At 44.9% G+C, this 16,728-nt stretch overlaps 1 protein-coding gene and 1 long non-coding RNA gene across 2 annotated transcripts in view; one reads left to right on the top strand and one right to left on the bottom strand.

The window, feature by feature from the left end:
- GPC3 (glypican 3) overlaps positions 1–16,728 on the bottom strand; it is a 228,571-nt gene that overhangs the window by 115,964 nt on the left and 95,879 nt on the right. The window lies entirely within an intron of this gene.
- Positions 4,554–16,670, top strand: LOC109300590. Its single transcript, XR_002098270.1, has 3 exons — positions 4,554–4,883; positions 10,160–10,292; positions 15,824–16,670. It is a non-coding gene; the product is annotated as an uncharacterized LOC109300590 (long non-coding RNA).

A 16,728-nucleotide genomic window follows, 5' to 3' on the forward strand; every position in this document is an offset into this window, starting at 1 on the left:
AAGTCACAATGACTTCAGCTACTTAGGGAGAACGATAATTCCCCAGACATAGAGCACACGAGTGCCATATCACCATTATGAAATGGAAATAATACAGAAGAAAAATAAGTAATAAAGGTCATAACAGCACATGGAGTGTGGGTTATTGACAGGGGCATGAAATCACTCCTCTCAGATCATAAAAATGCACGGCTTAATTGAAAAGCCGGCTTTCCTGAAAAGGGTACGTTCCCCCATGAGTTGCAATGACTTCAAAAGACGGCTGCCAGCCTTGGCACAGCTCGTCATACGTGCCAGGATCCTGACGGCTCCCTCTGGGCCGCAGGCTCCAGCGAAGGCTGGAGCTTGATCAGTTCGTGGAAGGGATTAGGTGACGGGGTAGCCTGGAAGAGTAGGGGCATTCCTCAGGCCCCCGCACCGTAGCAACCGAACTCCAGGCTGGACCCAGCGCTGCCCCATTACTTCTTTCTGATGAGCTGGCTTCAAATCACCCTTTCCCTCTCTGTGCTCTCAGAGCAGCATGCATTGAGGTTTCCACTTACAAATGCTAGACACCTGCAGTACCATTCATTGCTCCAACATCATGAAATGCCTACGTCTGAGGGCACCTCCAAGCTTTCTGGTCCAGTATCAGTGAACCAGGGAAGTCATTTACATAGGAGATGTGCAGGCCTGAGGGGATGACTCTGCCAAGCCTGCTGCAGTGACAAGGCCATATCAGAATCACAGACAAGGAGGGTGGAAGGGAGCTCAGGAGGTCACATCCAGTCCAACCCCCTGGTCCAAGCAGGACCAGCCCCAACTACATCATCCCAGCCAAGGCTTTGTCTACCCAGGTCTTCAAAACCTCCAAGGATGGAGACTCCACCACCTCTCTGGGTAACCTCTTCCAGTGCTTCGCCACCCTCCTAGTGAGAAAGCTTTTCCTAATATCCAACCTCAACTTCCCTTGCTGCAGCTTGAGCCCATTGCTCCTTGTTCTGCCATCTGCCCCCACTGAGACCAGTCCAGCTCCATCCTCTTTGCAGCCCCCCTGCAGGGAGGTGAAGGCTGCTACTCAATCCCCCTTGGTTTTCTCTTCTCCAAACTAAATCAACCCAGTTCCCTCAGCATCTCCTCACCAGTCCTGTCCCCCAGCCCCACAACTGTTTTTGTTGACCTCCGCTGGACTCTCTCCAATGTGACCACATCCTTTCTGTAGTGGGGGGCCCACAGCTGGACGCAGGACTCCAGATGTATCCTCCCCGGTGCTGAATAGAGGAAGCATCACTACCCTCAATCTGCTGGCAGCACTCCTACCAATGCAGCCTGGGATGCCCTTAGCCTGCTTGGCACCAAGGGCTCACTTCTGGCTCATATCCATCTTATTGTCCACTGTCCCCCCAGGTCTTTTTCTGCAGAGCTGCTGCCCAGCCAGTCCGTCCCCAGGCTGTACTGGTGCATGGGAATTTCCCAATGTACCTTATAGATCTGCAAGAAAACAAAGCTGCGGTAGCATGTGGTTGTGCAACTAATACTTCTCCAGAACAGAGAAGACTGGATGTGCTGCCTTGACTTTGGCACCCTCTGACATCTGCCTGCTTCATCATGCCACCTTAGGGCTCTCACAAGTTTAGGCTGAGATATTCGGTCTCAGTTTCAAACTCCCACTGAAAATCAATAACTTCCATTTGTGCCTTTGAAAGCTGCCCCTTAAATCTTTGCATACAACACAATTTACAAGGCTGCAATGCTTCCTTTGCAGCCAGGCAACTGCCTTCTTACACTTAAGCCTTTAATCTCCCCTGCAAAAAAAAGGTGTCTTTACAGCAGAACAACTGAAGTGCATTAGCAAACAGCAGACGTGGAGGTCCTGTGGTTTTTACTGCAAGGTAGCTATGTTAGAGAAAGCTAAGCAAGGGTAGTGCTATTGCCACAATAAAAGCTTGTTTCACTGTGACTTTGCAATGGTCCTTATCCTCCTGGAAAAAAAAAAGCTGCCTTTTTGCAGTAAATGTCCAGCCCCAGCTGAAGTCAACAGAGCGCCTTTGCTTCTGTTTTAAGTTCATCTCTCTGGCGGAGGTTGGCAAGAATGCTGCCGTTCCATCGCCTCGCAAGCTTTTCTATTCGTTTTCCAAAAAACCCGTGAAAATAGCAGGGTGGAATGGAAATACTCAAGAAACCTTAATTATAGTGGCCGCCCCCGTTCCTGCTGCGATGCACAGGATGCTGAACCTTACTCGGCGGTGGGAATTACGGGCACAGGTAAGGAGGGACCTACTTAATTCGCCCTTTCGCAGAAACTGCAGAATCCAGGATTGTCCACAAAATCAACATCAAAATAAAAATAAAAATAAAGTGCGAGCTCCCGGTGGGCCTCGTTGGCTGGCGGGGCAGCATGAAGGGCAACAGACAAAATGGTGGGTGCCCCCTTGTGCCTCCTCCCCCTGCTCGGACCTCTCCACCAATCGGCACCAAGGGGCGGGGTCTCTCCACCAATCAGCACCAAGGGGCGGCACCACCATGATATGACTGTAGAATTAGGACTTTCCATTATGATCAACCCACAGAAACTGGTAACTCCCACCCCCATTTAGGAAGACCCCTATGGATAAGTGAGGAAGGGACCATAAAATACATCATCCATAGCACAAAGGGCTGTTTTCCCACCTGGCTAACTTGCTTTTCCCCTGCTGGGAACAAATGCCTTTAAAAAAAAAAAAAAAAAAGTTATTAACCCTTATTTGGACCCTTTTTTTTTTTTTTTTTAAACTCACCCCATAAGACTCAATCCCATGAACACGCTTTTGCACAAAAAAGGATCCTATAGTGAGCAATTTCCAGTTATGCTGGGAAAGATTACAACAGATTTTTCCTTCTTTACAAGTGCAGATACACAGGTGTTTTCCTTGATCAACACATTTATTTTCCTAGGTCAGATGCATAAAATATAATTCAATACCCAAAAAAGACCAAATACTGAAAAGTTTGCAGGACAAGATCACCTGATATGCCCCTGCCTAGCAACAGGCCATGAACAAACATCACATTCCTATGTAAAATATTTACTATTGTTCTATGAAAAATCCATTCGCCCTTTGCTATAATGTACATTTTGCCTTCAAAGTAATTATCTTTGTTCCACATCCAGTCTTCTCACCTCTGGATTTTTGCCCTCTCTTCCTCAACGTTAAAAGGCGGCAGGTCAAAGGCTGGCTGATACGTGCCCCTTGACTCAAGGATGTCTAGCAGCCTCGTTAGAGTGGGAAGTGGCTTGGCACCTTTCCCCACAGGAGGCCTCTCACCGGTTTCCAGCTTGGTGGGAGTTGAGCACCCATATCTCTCAGGCCCTTTTGAACATCTAGGCCCCAACACATGAGCTGTAAAGCCCAGAGACAAGGTTTGGCATTGTTAGGCACTTCCTTGCTTTATCCGCCAAGTTGCTATTTCGGTTGATCCCTGCTTTATCACCTCAACTTACACAACTGAATTCCCACTGATCCCCCACCAAATCGACACACATTTCTCGCCCTTAGGCTAGGGACAGAAGTTGCACATAAACCGGTTTAAGTCATCAGAAACTGATTTAAACCTGTAACAGAACAAAAGTTCAGTGTGCATAAACCAGTTTGAAAATAGCTGAAATTGGTTTAAAATAAACCTGGTTGAATGTAGTATCAGACTTAACTGATTTGGGTCAAACTGGTTTATGAAACTGCTGTCCCAGACCCCTTCCTGGTTCAGGTTAAATCACAGTCTGCCAACAACCCAGCATGCTTTGCAGCCCTGGGCTGGGCTGGGCTGTGCTGCTTGCTCCAGCAGAGAAGGGTTGGGGGAGGGGGAGGCAGGGACTTCCCCCTCCACCCCCCAGGTAAACCCCAGCTAGGGTCTGGAGCCAGGGAGGGAAGTTAAATCCCCCTTCTCTCAAGTACAGAGCTGCCCTGCTGTGCTAAACTTACTGCTGGCTGCAACTGTGGACTACAAATCCCAAAGGCACCTGGAAGCAAGAAGAAGTAGTAATGAGCAACCCTGCAGAGTCCTGCTGCTGTGATTGTGGACTGCAAACCCCAAAGACCTCGGGGGCAGCAGGAAGAGGAAGTGAATGCACAGCCCATGCCAGACAGCCATGCTCTAGCGCGCCCCACCTTCTGGCCTGACCCACTGCAGGCGTGTGACTGCATTTCCTGAATCAAAAGTGAATATCTGTTCACTTGTTAATCAGCTTAATTTCTGCAGTTCAGACTAACCTGCAAAGACTGAATTGATTCAGCCTCGAGCTTTTTGACTGTCTGTACTTAGCCTTATTGCTTACACCAGTTTCCACCAGCAGAGAACCAGACCCTGGGAACTCGTCAAGCCCAGAGACGTTTCCAGTCCCAAGATGAAACCACAGGCTGACATGGAAGCTGGAAGGCAGGTGGGGGGAAGGGAGTTGCCAGTGACATTAATTTGCTCTTGACAAAGCAGCTCACTTTCCTTCCCATCCCTCCACCCCCTTCTTTGAGGTTCAGGTTTCTGAAACCTTTCAAGGTCATGTATACTTTCCGAGCAAATACTCAGCTGACCAGAAAACTGTTCACCAGTCGAAACTTGGACCATTCATTGTGGAAATGTCAAAAAGTTTTGCTTCTTGCCGGCTTGCTAAAAATTATACCTTCTGGGGTGGAAATATTTCTGGTGTTGCTTTAGGGTGGAGGAGGGAACCATAACAAACCTCTCATAGGAAGACAGACTTAGATCAGGAAATACTTCTTCAAAAATCACTGATGAACTTGACAAGTTCAGACTTATTGCTCAGGTTTCTGCTACAGAAGGACACAAGTGCAGCAACTGTTTGCAATAATGACCTGGCTGCTATAGGAACAATCAGGATGATGGAGTGCCAGTCATTTCTCCAGTTTCAGGTAATATTTATTTACAAACTTGGAAAAGGTTTGCAATATACTGAGCAGAAAGAAACAAAACCCAAGAACGTTTCCCATGGCAGTAATAAAAAAAAAAAAACTCCTCAGATTTGTTCTTTTCTGATTTACAGTATATGGCTAGTTTTTAAAAGGACTCTGTCCAGGTAGACTAGGCAGCAATTATGTCTCTTGCATGCAGCATAATTAGGTTTACATCAGCTGTAACATTATTAAAACTCACCATATGGTGCTACAGTTGCAATTGTCTTAGTGGTTTTTTTCCTTTGAATATGCTGGATGTTACATCTTTGGGGGAAAAAACGCTGTGTGTTAGCTCCGGTGCAGTTTGTCTCTTTTAAAAAAAAAATTGTCAGCCTAAATATTAAAAATTACAAGGTTGCCTTAAAAAAAATAAAGAGAAACTGACAACAACAACTTCTGGGTTGCTTTATCTGCACTTGTGTTTGATCCATTAGTGTTCATATTTTCCAGTTTTTCTTCATTACCAATAAGACTAAAAATCTTTTTTTTTTTTTTTTTTTTTTGACTGAATGCAGCAATTTACACATATTTATATTATCCCAGGAGCTGACTTCGCAAGAAATGCCAGACATAGCAAGATTCACAGTGAAATCCTAACAGCTAACAACAGTGGCTTTTTTCCCTTTTTCTTTTCTTTCTTTCTTTTTTTCTTCTTACTACTGAAGTTTGCTCCACTTAAATCTGTCAGACTTGCTCATTACTAGCTCTGGCTGTGATCATGTCCAAGTGTACTGAACAATTTATGGCCCCAAGCTAGAACATGAATACTCTAAGCTATCACGGGGCATTGCAGGCATACAGTTGTAATGCCTTTCTCTGCTGTTCTCATCAGAATAATTCCAGGGGACAGAGAAGGACTTATCATTACAAGTCAGCCTCTGCCACCCATTTACCCATGACATGATACCACATGCACAGACAGTTCACTCCATCACCGTACCGTAACTGCCGGAGAACTCAGCTGTGATGACAATTACAGCTCTTATACTCTGCTTTTCTAGGCATCCTTTGACAACATCTGATGAAGGGAGCTTCAGCCCACAAAAGCTTGTGCTGCATCTATTTAAAAGGCATAGCTCTATAGATCTATTTTTATATCTATTGAGATAGATAGATAGATAATATAGGTATATCTATACATATCGAGAGAGAGAGACATAGGATATACATATCTAGAGATGGATCAATCAATCTACATACACATCTCTAGAGAGAGAGAGATACCTACACATCTATACATATACATATCTAGAGAGAGAGCTCTACACATCTGTACACATACATACATAGAGATGGATAGGTCTGTATATGTATATGTATGTTTATAGATAGATACACACACACACACACGAAGTCAGCTCCTACGATACATACGTACGTACGTGTGCGCGTGCAATCTAATTTAGTTAGTCTATAAGGATGTGCCATCTATCTTGCCTTCTAAATCACTGTAAATGGCCATGTACAATAATTTTGCCTCTTCCTCTCAAAGTCAAAGTGAACAAAAAATCTCTGTAAGTTTTGACCAGGTCTGCACTTCCTAAGAGAGAACAAAGCACTATTTGCCTATAAACAGATGCTCAAGATTAGAGCCAAATTCTCTGCTGGCTCGCGTGTTACCACCCAGAATGTAGTTCATGGCCCACCATCATTTCAACGCTGCTACCGAATCCCTTTGATCTGGTTTCTTTAATCAATAGACACAAGGATAGCTTAGCGAAACAAAATTTTATGTAGCTTTTCTGCTTCCTAATTAACAGACAGCATTGCAATGAAAAGAAAAATCCTAATTAATTTTTACCGAGCCTTGTACAAGAAAAATCCTCGTCGCAATTTACTACATCTGCACAAAGCAAAACAAATGGAGTCATGTTGCTAGTCGATTTTTTTAGTCCTGGAAAACAAGATAGCAAAAATGAAAATCTAATCAAAATAGTTAATAATCTCAGATAAAATAAATCAAGCTATTTCCACTACTTTGCTCAGGACAAATGGCTCCAGTTCACCAAATATGAGACAATTTACTTCAGTGGGACTGCATGTATCCTTAGCATTATGCACATGCTCAAGTCCCTTACTGAATTAAAAGCAAATTGAAAGCTTAAGTCATTGATTCCTGTCCCTACACATGGAAAACCTCATTGCTGAAAGTCATGGTTTGCCCTTGTTCTTGTGCTGCATACGCATGTAATCCCAAGAAAGACCTAAGCCTCGTGGCCCACTGCTCAAAAAAGGCACAAGACAAACCAATGTTCTGAAATTAAGGCAGAAATTAAAAAAAAAAAAATAAACAAACAAAAACACTTTCTAAAGCTTTCTTTTAACCCAGTTCCCATTCAGATTAATTGGGACTGGAGGCCTGAATCCCCCAAACAGCTTTGATCAATAACCCCACCCTAAAAATGCAAGAGTTGAAATACTGCATATTAGCCAATGAGGAAATCCATTCGTTACACACGAGTTACCCAGACTGCAAAGAACAGCTGGTCCAAGAGAAAGACACAATCCCAAAGAAGGCTGTTTTGCCTGCATTGGATTTGCTACATGGTAAAACTCAGGTCCCCAGATAAACAAGGTGAAAATACATTTTCTGGATGTATCTATCCTAAGAGAATCGTCTCCTGAAATCACCCCTGCAGTACCAGCCAGTAAAATCACCACTGTAGGACATACTCGTGCAAAGAAAGACTGGCAGAGTAAAAGATGACACTTGCCATCCCTACTGCCCAGCCGTGCGAGAGCTATGTGGAAGAGCAGTCACCCCCACGGGAGCTGGAGCCCAGCAGACAACAGCTGTGCCCGGCCCCTTCAGCACCATTTTTAAAAAAAACTAAAATCTTCCCAGTTAGAAGTAGCTTCAAACGAGAAGGTAACAGGAATTCACAGAGAGCTGGGGAAGCTATACACCAGGGTGGAGGTTGCATGGGAAAAGACCTTTGTAGCCCAAGAAGCACAGAGAAGATGGAGGCCAAGAGCTGTTTGAAAGGGCTCTCAGCCTAATGGCTGCAATGCTTGGCTCTCCCACAGCACCAGATCTGCAAACATCTTCATAAGGATGCTGGTGCCACTGACCCCACTTTACAGACATGGAAACTGAGGCACAGGGAAGTGGCTCGCTCAAGAGGATGAGACCAGGCACCCAAGTGCAAAATTAACAGGACAGCAGCCCTAGCATGAGTCTGAATTCACTCACCATCCCATGCAGATGGCCTCTCTGAGCTAACACCCTTGCAGCAAGCTTTGCTCAAGAGCACTCAGTGGGATGACCTAGCACTGTCCAGCGAGCGCTGCGAGCTAGAAGATCCTGCTTTGCACTGGCTCCCAGGACATCTCTCCTCATCCAACTTGCCATGCCAGCCAAATGACTTCCCAAGAGCCTTCAGCCTAATGTCAGACTGTGCTCTGCACCTATACACAAGGGCTCCTCACAACCCCCCTTCTGAAACCACCCGCGATGCCCGCCAACAGCTTGCCAGTAGGAGCTCAGTAAGAAGTAAAGTAAGTGCTTTTCTCTTCCAACTACAGACAACTTTTGCTCTGCTAATTATTATTCTCTTGTCAAAAACGTTCTTCCCCTAATTATATCTGCCCATCAACATGGCAAGCTCAGAAGCTATTTATTTTTAATTATTCAGCTTATCCAGTGCCCCAGCATTTTGAAATGCGCTCCCTGAAATTTCTAATGAAAATACCACATGTTAACATCTCATTATTCCCACTCAAAACACTCATAGAATGTGCTCCTGTTATACTCTGGGTTACTGTCTGACTGTTATGCAATTAGTCACACTGCGGTTCATCCATTGATTATTTATATCCCACATGTACACAGACACACACGCACAAATACTTTAAGTTTAAAGTTAAAAGCCCGTTAACACAAGCTGTTCAAGGCCAGGAAAGCAAGCAGGTAGGGCAGCCAGCTTCTCAGGCCTTCCCAACTGACATTTAGCTAGCTCCCTCTCCTTCCTCAATCCACAGCCCATCTCCCAACCCTTCTCTTCCATAGTTAACAGGCAGCCTTCAACCCCATAGTGTTTCTGCTCGTGACCAACCCCAGAACTGGTGCAAAAGTCCCCTGGGTGGGATGGAAACACTATCCTTATTTCACTGGGAGGTAAAAAATGAAGGTGCGAAGGGACCTCAAGAGGTCACATCTGGTCAACCCCCTGCTCCAAGCAGGACCAGCCCCAACTACATCATCCCGGCCACGACTTTGTCGAGCCGGGTCTTCAAAACCTCCAAGGATTGAGACTCCACCACTTCTCTGGGTAACTTGTTCCAGTGTTTTACTGCCCTCCTAGTGAGAATATTTGTCCTAATAACTAACTTACGCTTGTAAAACATGCAATGATGTGTAATAAATAATGTAAAGAAATTTTCTCAGGACCACACAGGAAACCTCATAGCACTTCCATTGGCCTTCAGAAGCCCAGGCTGTTTGCACCTCAAGACTATCCTGCCATCAGAAACCAAGCTCGACTCCCGACACACCATTGTTAATCTGTGGTAGCTCCACAGAAGTCATTCTGGATTTGCCTCAGTCTAGCTGGGAGCAGATTTTGGCCCAAATGGAAACATCCTAGCACAGCTTTTGGCCCTTCATTGCTGGTCAGGTAAAATCAGGGTTGGTTCTGTCAACCTTTCTGCCCAGATCAGGCAGCAGCCACTTTCCAGCGATGCTCCTTTTCAACAAAAGGACTTCTGTTTAGAAGTGGTCTCACCATCGCCGAGCGCTCTCAGAGGTGAGATATCAGAAGTTATCACAGATTATTTTTGTCAACATGGGAGCTTGGGGGGGGAAGGATTTAACTCCTTATAGGAATCAATTGTCATAAAAATGGAGAAGTAGGAGGCTGAGATCACAGAGAAGAGGGAGGATATTTCTTCCCCCGTTTTGCGAACACTTCTGAAGCTCCGGACAGCAGACATGCTAAATATGCCAGATGCTGGGAAAGTTAACAGCAGCACTCTCCACATCCCACCATATCTCAGTGCGAGGATCTCAGAGACCTTGACAAATATTAATTAGGTCTCAGCTTGTCTTTTCTGCTCTTCTCTTGTACTTTGGGATCAAACAGCACTTTTGGGGTTTTTTTATGGATTTTGGGTTTCATGAATAAATAGCACAAGTCAGGGGGAATAAAGAAGGTGAAGGGGATTTCCTGACTGCAACTCCAATGTTATCCCTACAAGTTTTCTTTGATAGGTCGCTAAATTGTCTTACTGCCCAGATGGAGAGGGTTTGAAGCAGCTGATGGGATCCCAGGCAAACGGCTAAGCAGAAGATCACTGGTGAACATATCATTTGCTTTGGGCTCCTATGATGATCGCCTCAACAAGACCTCATGGCAGCGAGCTATACAGGTTAACAAACAGGATATTTTATTTAAAAGCAGGAGGCAGGGCCTTTAGTGCATGTTGAATGTGTTGCTTCTTGGATGCTATTCAATGCTTTACTGATGTGTTGTCACAAAAGATACCCAGAAGGTGCCCAATTAACTACCGTTCATTGGTTTGGGTGCATTCCCTACTCCCTCTCGCCAAGCTAAACTATCCTGGGGGTTTTCCTCCTCCTTGCATGGGAATTTCTCCGTGCCCAATCATTTTCACAGGCCACTTTTACATATGCTGGTCTTCCTTTTCAAGTGGAAACACCTGCAGGATACCAAGTAAAGGAGCTGCACTGACTGATTTCTTGTTTGGAAGAAGGAACTCCACTGGGTAGACCTTTAATTGCCTAATCTTCAGCAGATGCTCCTGGATGCAACATTCAGCCCCCCCAAAACTTATATGGGGGAGTGCTCCATGACAGGAGACTCCCACCCCAGTAAAGACCTATTTTCTGGGATTTTACGGCAGGATTTGGTGGCATGGGCCCTTACCCCACAATGGTTTGATTTGTTTCCCTGAACATCAAGCAATAGTCTGGTTTTTGCATGACAGATGTGCGAACCCTTAGGAGACTGTTGAAAATTTAATGGAGATGGAGTTAAAAATGCAAACAGTCAATGCTGCAGTAAGTGGAGAAGGAACAGGCGTCTCTTTAAAGTCATCAAGGATGCAAGGAGAAGGCAGAGCACAGGAATCACTAATTGTCCTCACCCAACATTAACAATGGAGGCAAAAGAAACCAGGAACTGGTTCTTTTCTACGGCAAAGAGGGTTTGATGCAGCTGTTTTGGGGGGGTTTCTGGGGCAAGTATTTGCTTGAGGACACAATTTTCCTATTGCGGGCCTCCACTTATAGCTAAGTGAGCTCAAAAGGGCATCTCCGCTAGTCAGGCCACCATGACAAAGACCCACAGGTTCACAAGGAGACTCCACAGGGCAGTCAATGGAGAGCAGTGGTGTGCGCGCGCGCGCGCGCGCGCGCGCACACACACACACACACACACGGAAGGAATCAAAACTTGTGGCAGAGGTGGCATCTTTTATTAGACCAACTAGATATTTGCAAAACAAATTCTTTATTTGCAAGCTTTTGAGTACAAGCACCCTTCATCAGGCATTGGAGATAGCAAGTATTGTAAAAGTTCTCCTAAGTAGAAATGAAAATTCATATTTCCCAGGTGCATGTGCACGCACACACAGACCTCTAAGCTCATAATACTACATCTTATTCCGAGATGAATTTGTAGGGAGGGGAAACCTGCAAAGAACGTGTCCTTCCACCCAAGGCTTAGGAGAGAAAGCTGGCTGCCCATCTCATGCCCACAGAGATGGGGGAGACGATATTGGTGCTCTTCTTCTTCCCCTCTGTCTTGAATTCTCAACGAGGAGACCCGAGGTGCTGAACCCTCAAAGCCAGGCACCGTTTTTACAACACCTAAGAACACTTCACTGATCCTTCTTAGGGATTTTGAATCTTTCTTTTCCTACACTGGGGCAAACCCCATGCCCTTTTTGCTGCTACCAATGCCCAGATTGAGGATTTGAGGGACAGCTTCAATGCCTGCCTGGCTGCAAGAATGGAGACGACATACTGCCCAATTATCCACATTCCTCGGTGTCACTAAATGAGGATCCTGGGAAGCATCAGACAGACAAAGGGTCAAAGAGGCAGCAGGAGACAGACAGCACCCGAGGGGCAGGAGGAAGCATTTAGAGGTCTGCTTTGCATGACAGCATTGCCCAGCCGGAGACACAGCCTGGCTCCAGTGAGGGGCTGCCGTCCAGGCCACTCCAACGACTGCAGGGACGACAGTGAAAATAGGGTAAGGACTGCTGACCACCACAGAAACAAGCCCTAGGTTCAAAATGAGCCCGTCTGAAGTCATCGACCTGGGAGAAAACTGATGTGCAGGAGGCGAGACAAAATGCTGAGCAGGCGATCTCGGATGGACAGACCCCGATCACACACCCACCACACGCTCACCTCAGCTCCTATCATCCCTTTTCTCTCTCTGAGAGAAAAAAATTAATTTAGACAACTCAACAGGATAGAAAATAAATCACTGGGAATGGTACCACAGGGCTCCAGTTCTAATTATTTCAACAGCACATTTGGAAGTATCATCAGATCATCGGGGAAAGTTTTCTCTGTTGTTCTTTATCCAAAAATAGTTACCTTCTTCCTTTCAAAACTCTTCCCAGTTCAATGGGCAACAATATCCGAGTCCTCACATTCAGGCAGAGGCTTTATTTCTTATGCTGCATACTAGGGGCCTGACCCTCCGCCAGGGCGAGGGATATGGCTGACACTCACTGTGCGACAGGCATCCTTGCATGAAATGTAAGCCGCTGCATCCCCAAAGGGACCCATCTGGAGCATGGCCTTCAGGGCAAGGCCTCTTAGCACTCTACATCCGCCACATCTGCATTTTGCAAGAATAACAGTGGGTTTCTAAACTGAGAAGCGGGCGCTCAATTTACGCACACAAACCATGGAAACCAGCAACCAAAGCACTCTCACCATGTCAATTAGCTATATCTTTAAGGTCAAATCTGGAGGAATGTCTTAGTAACTGAAGGCTATGATAGCTACAGTCCCCTTACATAACAGAGTTATAAAAATACAATTGAGAAAGATGCCTGTCTCTTAAAAAGACAAATGACAGGCTGCATTTGCTGTTGGAAGCAAGCAACTCCTTCTGCTTGCTTATAAAATTTACATCAAGCCATGTTTCCGAGTTCCAGAATAGCCAAGCATTTCTTTCTTTTTTTTTAAGACAGGGATATCAATTTGCATAGCTCGAATTTATTCTGAGCTAAAATTTATTAGCACTTCCTGAAAAATGCAAGTGTAGCAAATTGCCGTGCTCATCACGATAAATCAAATCACTTAGTCAAACTTTAGGTTATATTCAAAATTTTTTTTGTTCTAAGAAAAGCCCCTGGCCTCAATAGCTTAAGAGCCAGCCGCAGATCTGAGACTGGCTTTTCATGGCTCACTTTCACTCGAGCAGTCCTTTATCAAGCTGCTAAGTCTGCAACAATGGAGAGCAGCCTATTTATTTAAGAAGCGGATTCTTTTCTTTTTTAATCTCTCCTGGCCAAGTTCTTTTTCAAAGTTTGCTTTTATCAGACGATCGTGAACTGAGCACAGCTACTAAATTCTTGACCCTTGCAGCAATATAAAGGAGACTCTCTTACTTTCACGACACTTGTTGGCTGGTTTGAAGTCACCTTTAGTCAAGGACCTATAATTTCCTATTTCTGGCTTCTTTCCTTCGTGCGCATCTGAAATGGACGTGCAGCCTTTGCACAACAGCACGCGGCTCAAAGCAGCTGACGCTGGAGGAACGCTCTTATTTTTAAACCAGAGAGAAGATTTGTTCTGTTTTCTCAATACAAGCCTAGAACACATAGAGAGTAGTTCTGGACACCCAGGTTTTTCCCAGTTTGAGGCACCCCCAAAGGGCCTTACTCCCAATGTGACACTTAATACCTTGTAATTATATATAGATATAGAGATATAGCTATGGCCCTTTGACATATACACACATATTATATAATGTCAAAGGGCCATAGCTATATCTCTGCATCTTTAGCTCTATATCTATCTATATTAGAAGGTACCAAGTGGGAGTAAGGCCCTTTGGGGGTGCAGTCAAAGGGTCTTGAAAGATATCTATATCCAGATACAACAGATACAGATATCCAGATATCTATATCCCGATCACTCTCAAGCCCCTTTGACTGCACATCAAGCAGAGCACCCAAAACTGGGCACACAAAAGTCACTAGTCTTTTTTTTTTTAATTTCAATCTAACTAGTAGGAAAAAGGCTCCCCACACAGTGGGGACACGTCTCTGTACCAAATAGTGGACAAGAGCTGTAGGACTACGAAAACATCTTCACAAGCTAAGGCGGCTGAGATGCTCATGCCCTCTCCTGACCTAGCAGTAGTACAACCATGGTCATGGGGCACTGGACCCCATGGCTTCCTAACACGGCTCATTGTCTCATCACACTAATTCAGCCAGCCAATTTCTCCACGTGTGCAAGACGTCTCAGCTTCGCACCACGGGGTCTCTAAGGAACAGGCATACAGCATATCCTTCGCCAAGGCAGCTTGGCCAACTGTGCGTTGGCTTCAGCTTGGCCAACTGTGATTAGACTCTGCCATCACCGACAGGCCACTTTCCAGCGGGTTGTTTCTCTTGTCCTGGCTAAATGTCAGAATCATTCTTTTCTGAATCAAAAAGGAAAAAACATTTAACCCTTTCCCCCACCCGCTTCCAGCTGAAACAGCTTTTAGAAATGGAGTCCAACAATATGCTTCTCTTCTAAAATGAAAGCTTGTTCAATCACCTGTTTGATCTACTACAGGCACTAGATGCCTGGGTAAAGTTCTCAGCAAATTAAAATTCACCTTAACCTTTCTCTGAAGTAAAGCACAGGGTACTGTCAAGTCTATAACTACCACAATTATATGGCAGCTTGTTTTCCAACTACTACAGCAATTGCACCTCATACACCAGTCGTAGATACAAAACTCCAATCAATACAACTTCTGATTTATAAATAATTACAGTGAAAAGACCAAGGACAAAAAGGAGCAGGAAGAGAATGCATATTTCATGGCATCTGTGTGTGGAAACCAACAAAGAATATATTATTGAACAGAGTTAAATATTCATCTCTGTCATTAAGATGTTCGGGGGCATGCATTTTGCTGCTACAGATGCAAAATGGTTGACATGCATTGCAACTCTGAGCATGATCTGTATATGGTGAAAGCACGTACAGCAGAAGCAGGCAATTATTTTGGGCAGAGGGCTGCTTACTGAGTTTTGGCAAGCCATCAAGGGTTGCATGACAGGCAGCCCGGGGCAAATAAATATTAATTTTCTAAATTTTTTAGGGGCCCCGCGGGCCAAGTAGAATGGCCTGGAAGGCCACATCCAGCCGTGGGCTGCATTTTGCCCACCCCGACGTACCGAGTTCTTCCCTGCTCAGGTCTGGGTATAAAGGTGGTAGTTATTGGGGGACAGCTTGACTGTAGACAGAGAGGTACATTTTAAAATGGACCACTTGAAACCCCCTCGAATAGACATTTCATGGGAATCCAGAAGACGGGAATGGCTGGGGGTGTTTGACATTTGGTTTGGAAATTTGTCTCTGACTGCTCAAATGCTCTGCTAGATCAGAAGCAGAGAGGAAAGCAGTCTTGGTTGTGTTTCTCTCTCTGCACTTTGTTTTATCCTCTAGTCCTTGCATTCCTCTTTGTCTTATTCCCTTTCCCCCCACTCAGACTTGGTGACCTAATATTTTCCATCTCCCCACATCTCCTGTGCTACCCCACCTTTGCTCTCAGGTTCTTACAGCAAAAAGACCCTTGCCAGGTGCACAAGTGGGTCTCCCTTATGCCAGAGTATGACCGGGAACATACAGGTTGAAGAATTACAAGAAGTCAGGGTATTGTAAAATATCAGACCTCTTTTCCCATTAGAGAAGCAGCACTGATGTTAGCAAAGACAGCACCGTCACAAACATGTCCAAGGGCAGAATTAAGGTTACAGGCTTAAAATGTCAGCACTTCTTGACTTCCAGCAATATCACCATGCAGCAGGACCACTGTTTGATGGGATATAGTGGTGCTGAGAGTATTCTTCACAACAGCATTGCATTTGCCTCCATACCTCAATGATTTTACTCAGTCATCATCATCCACCTCAAGCTATTTAAATTGGTCTCTTTTACTAAGTATTCATTTTCTGGGACTGCAGCGTCTTTCTTTTCGGAAGGGGAGGGGGCAAAGCTGTGTCTTAGAAGCATCACCAAACACTTATATATTAGGTAGTTCCTTATTCCAAAAATATGCTTATCATCAGATCTTTCCCATGGCTTCGCATGAAAAATACAGGTCAGAGAGGATAATAAATTCCATCACTTGACAATTTTTTCAATTACCAGGCACGTTAAAATGATGCTTCCACAAACAGGTTGCAAGGCACTGGCTGAAAAAAAAAAAAAAAAAAACCCTATTAATTTACTGTAAATCTATTTAAAGAGGAAATTCACGCTTTGCAGGGTTTAACCATTAGTCCTAGGAGTTATTTTACAGCTGGACTGAGCTAGTATATGAGCCCCTGAGGGTCATTTCAAAGACATGGCACCACCGCAGCGGGGATGCGGCATGTGCCAGGAGCCCCCGATTCACGAGCACATTTGGGCACGTATTTAATCTTTAATCACACACTTATCTGGTCATTTCAATGGCTCTTCAGCATGTGCTTTTCTGCATAGAGTTGCTTGAGTGAACTGAGCAAGTGACTTATTTTTTATTCCCCTCTCAGCATTTTTTTTTTGTTTTTGGATATTTGGGCCGCTTTGCAGTGTTTCTCTCCTAACGTC

Source organism: Gavialis gangeticus, unplaced genomic scaffold (genome assembly GCF_001723915.1).
Source record: "Gavialis gangeticus isolate Ggan-Ray unplaced genomic scaffold, GavGan_comp1, whole genome shotgun sequence".
Classification (NCBI taxonomy): Eukaryota; Metazoa; Chordata; order Crocodylia; family Gavialidae; genus Gavialis; species Gavialis gangeticus.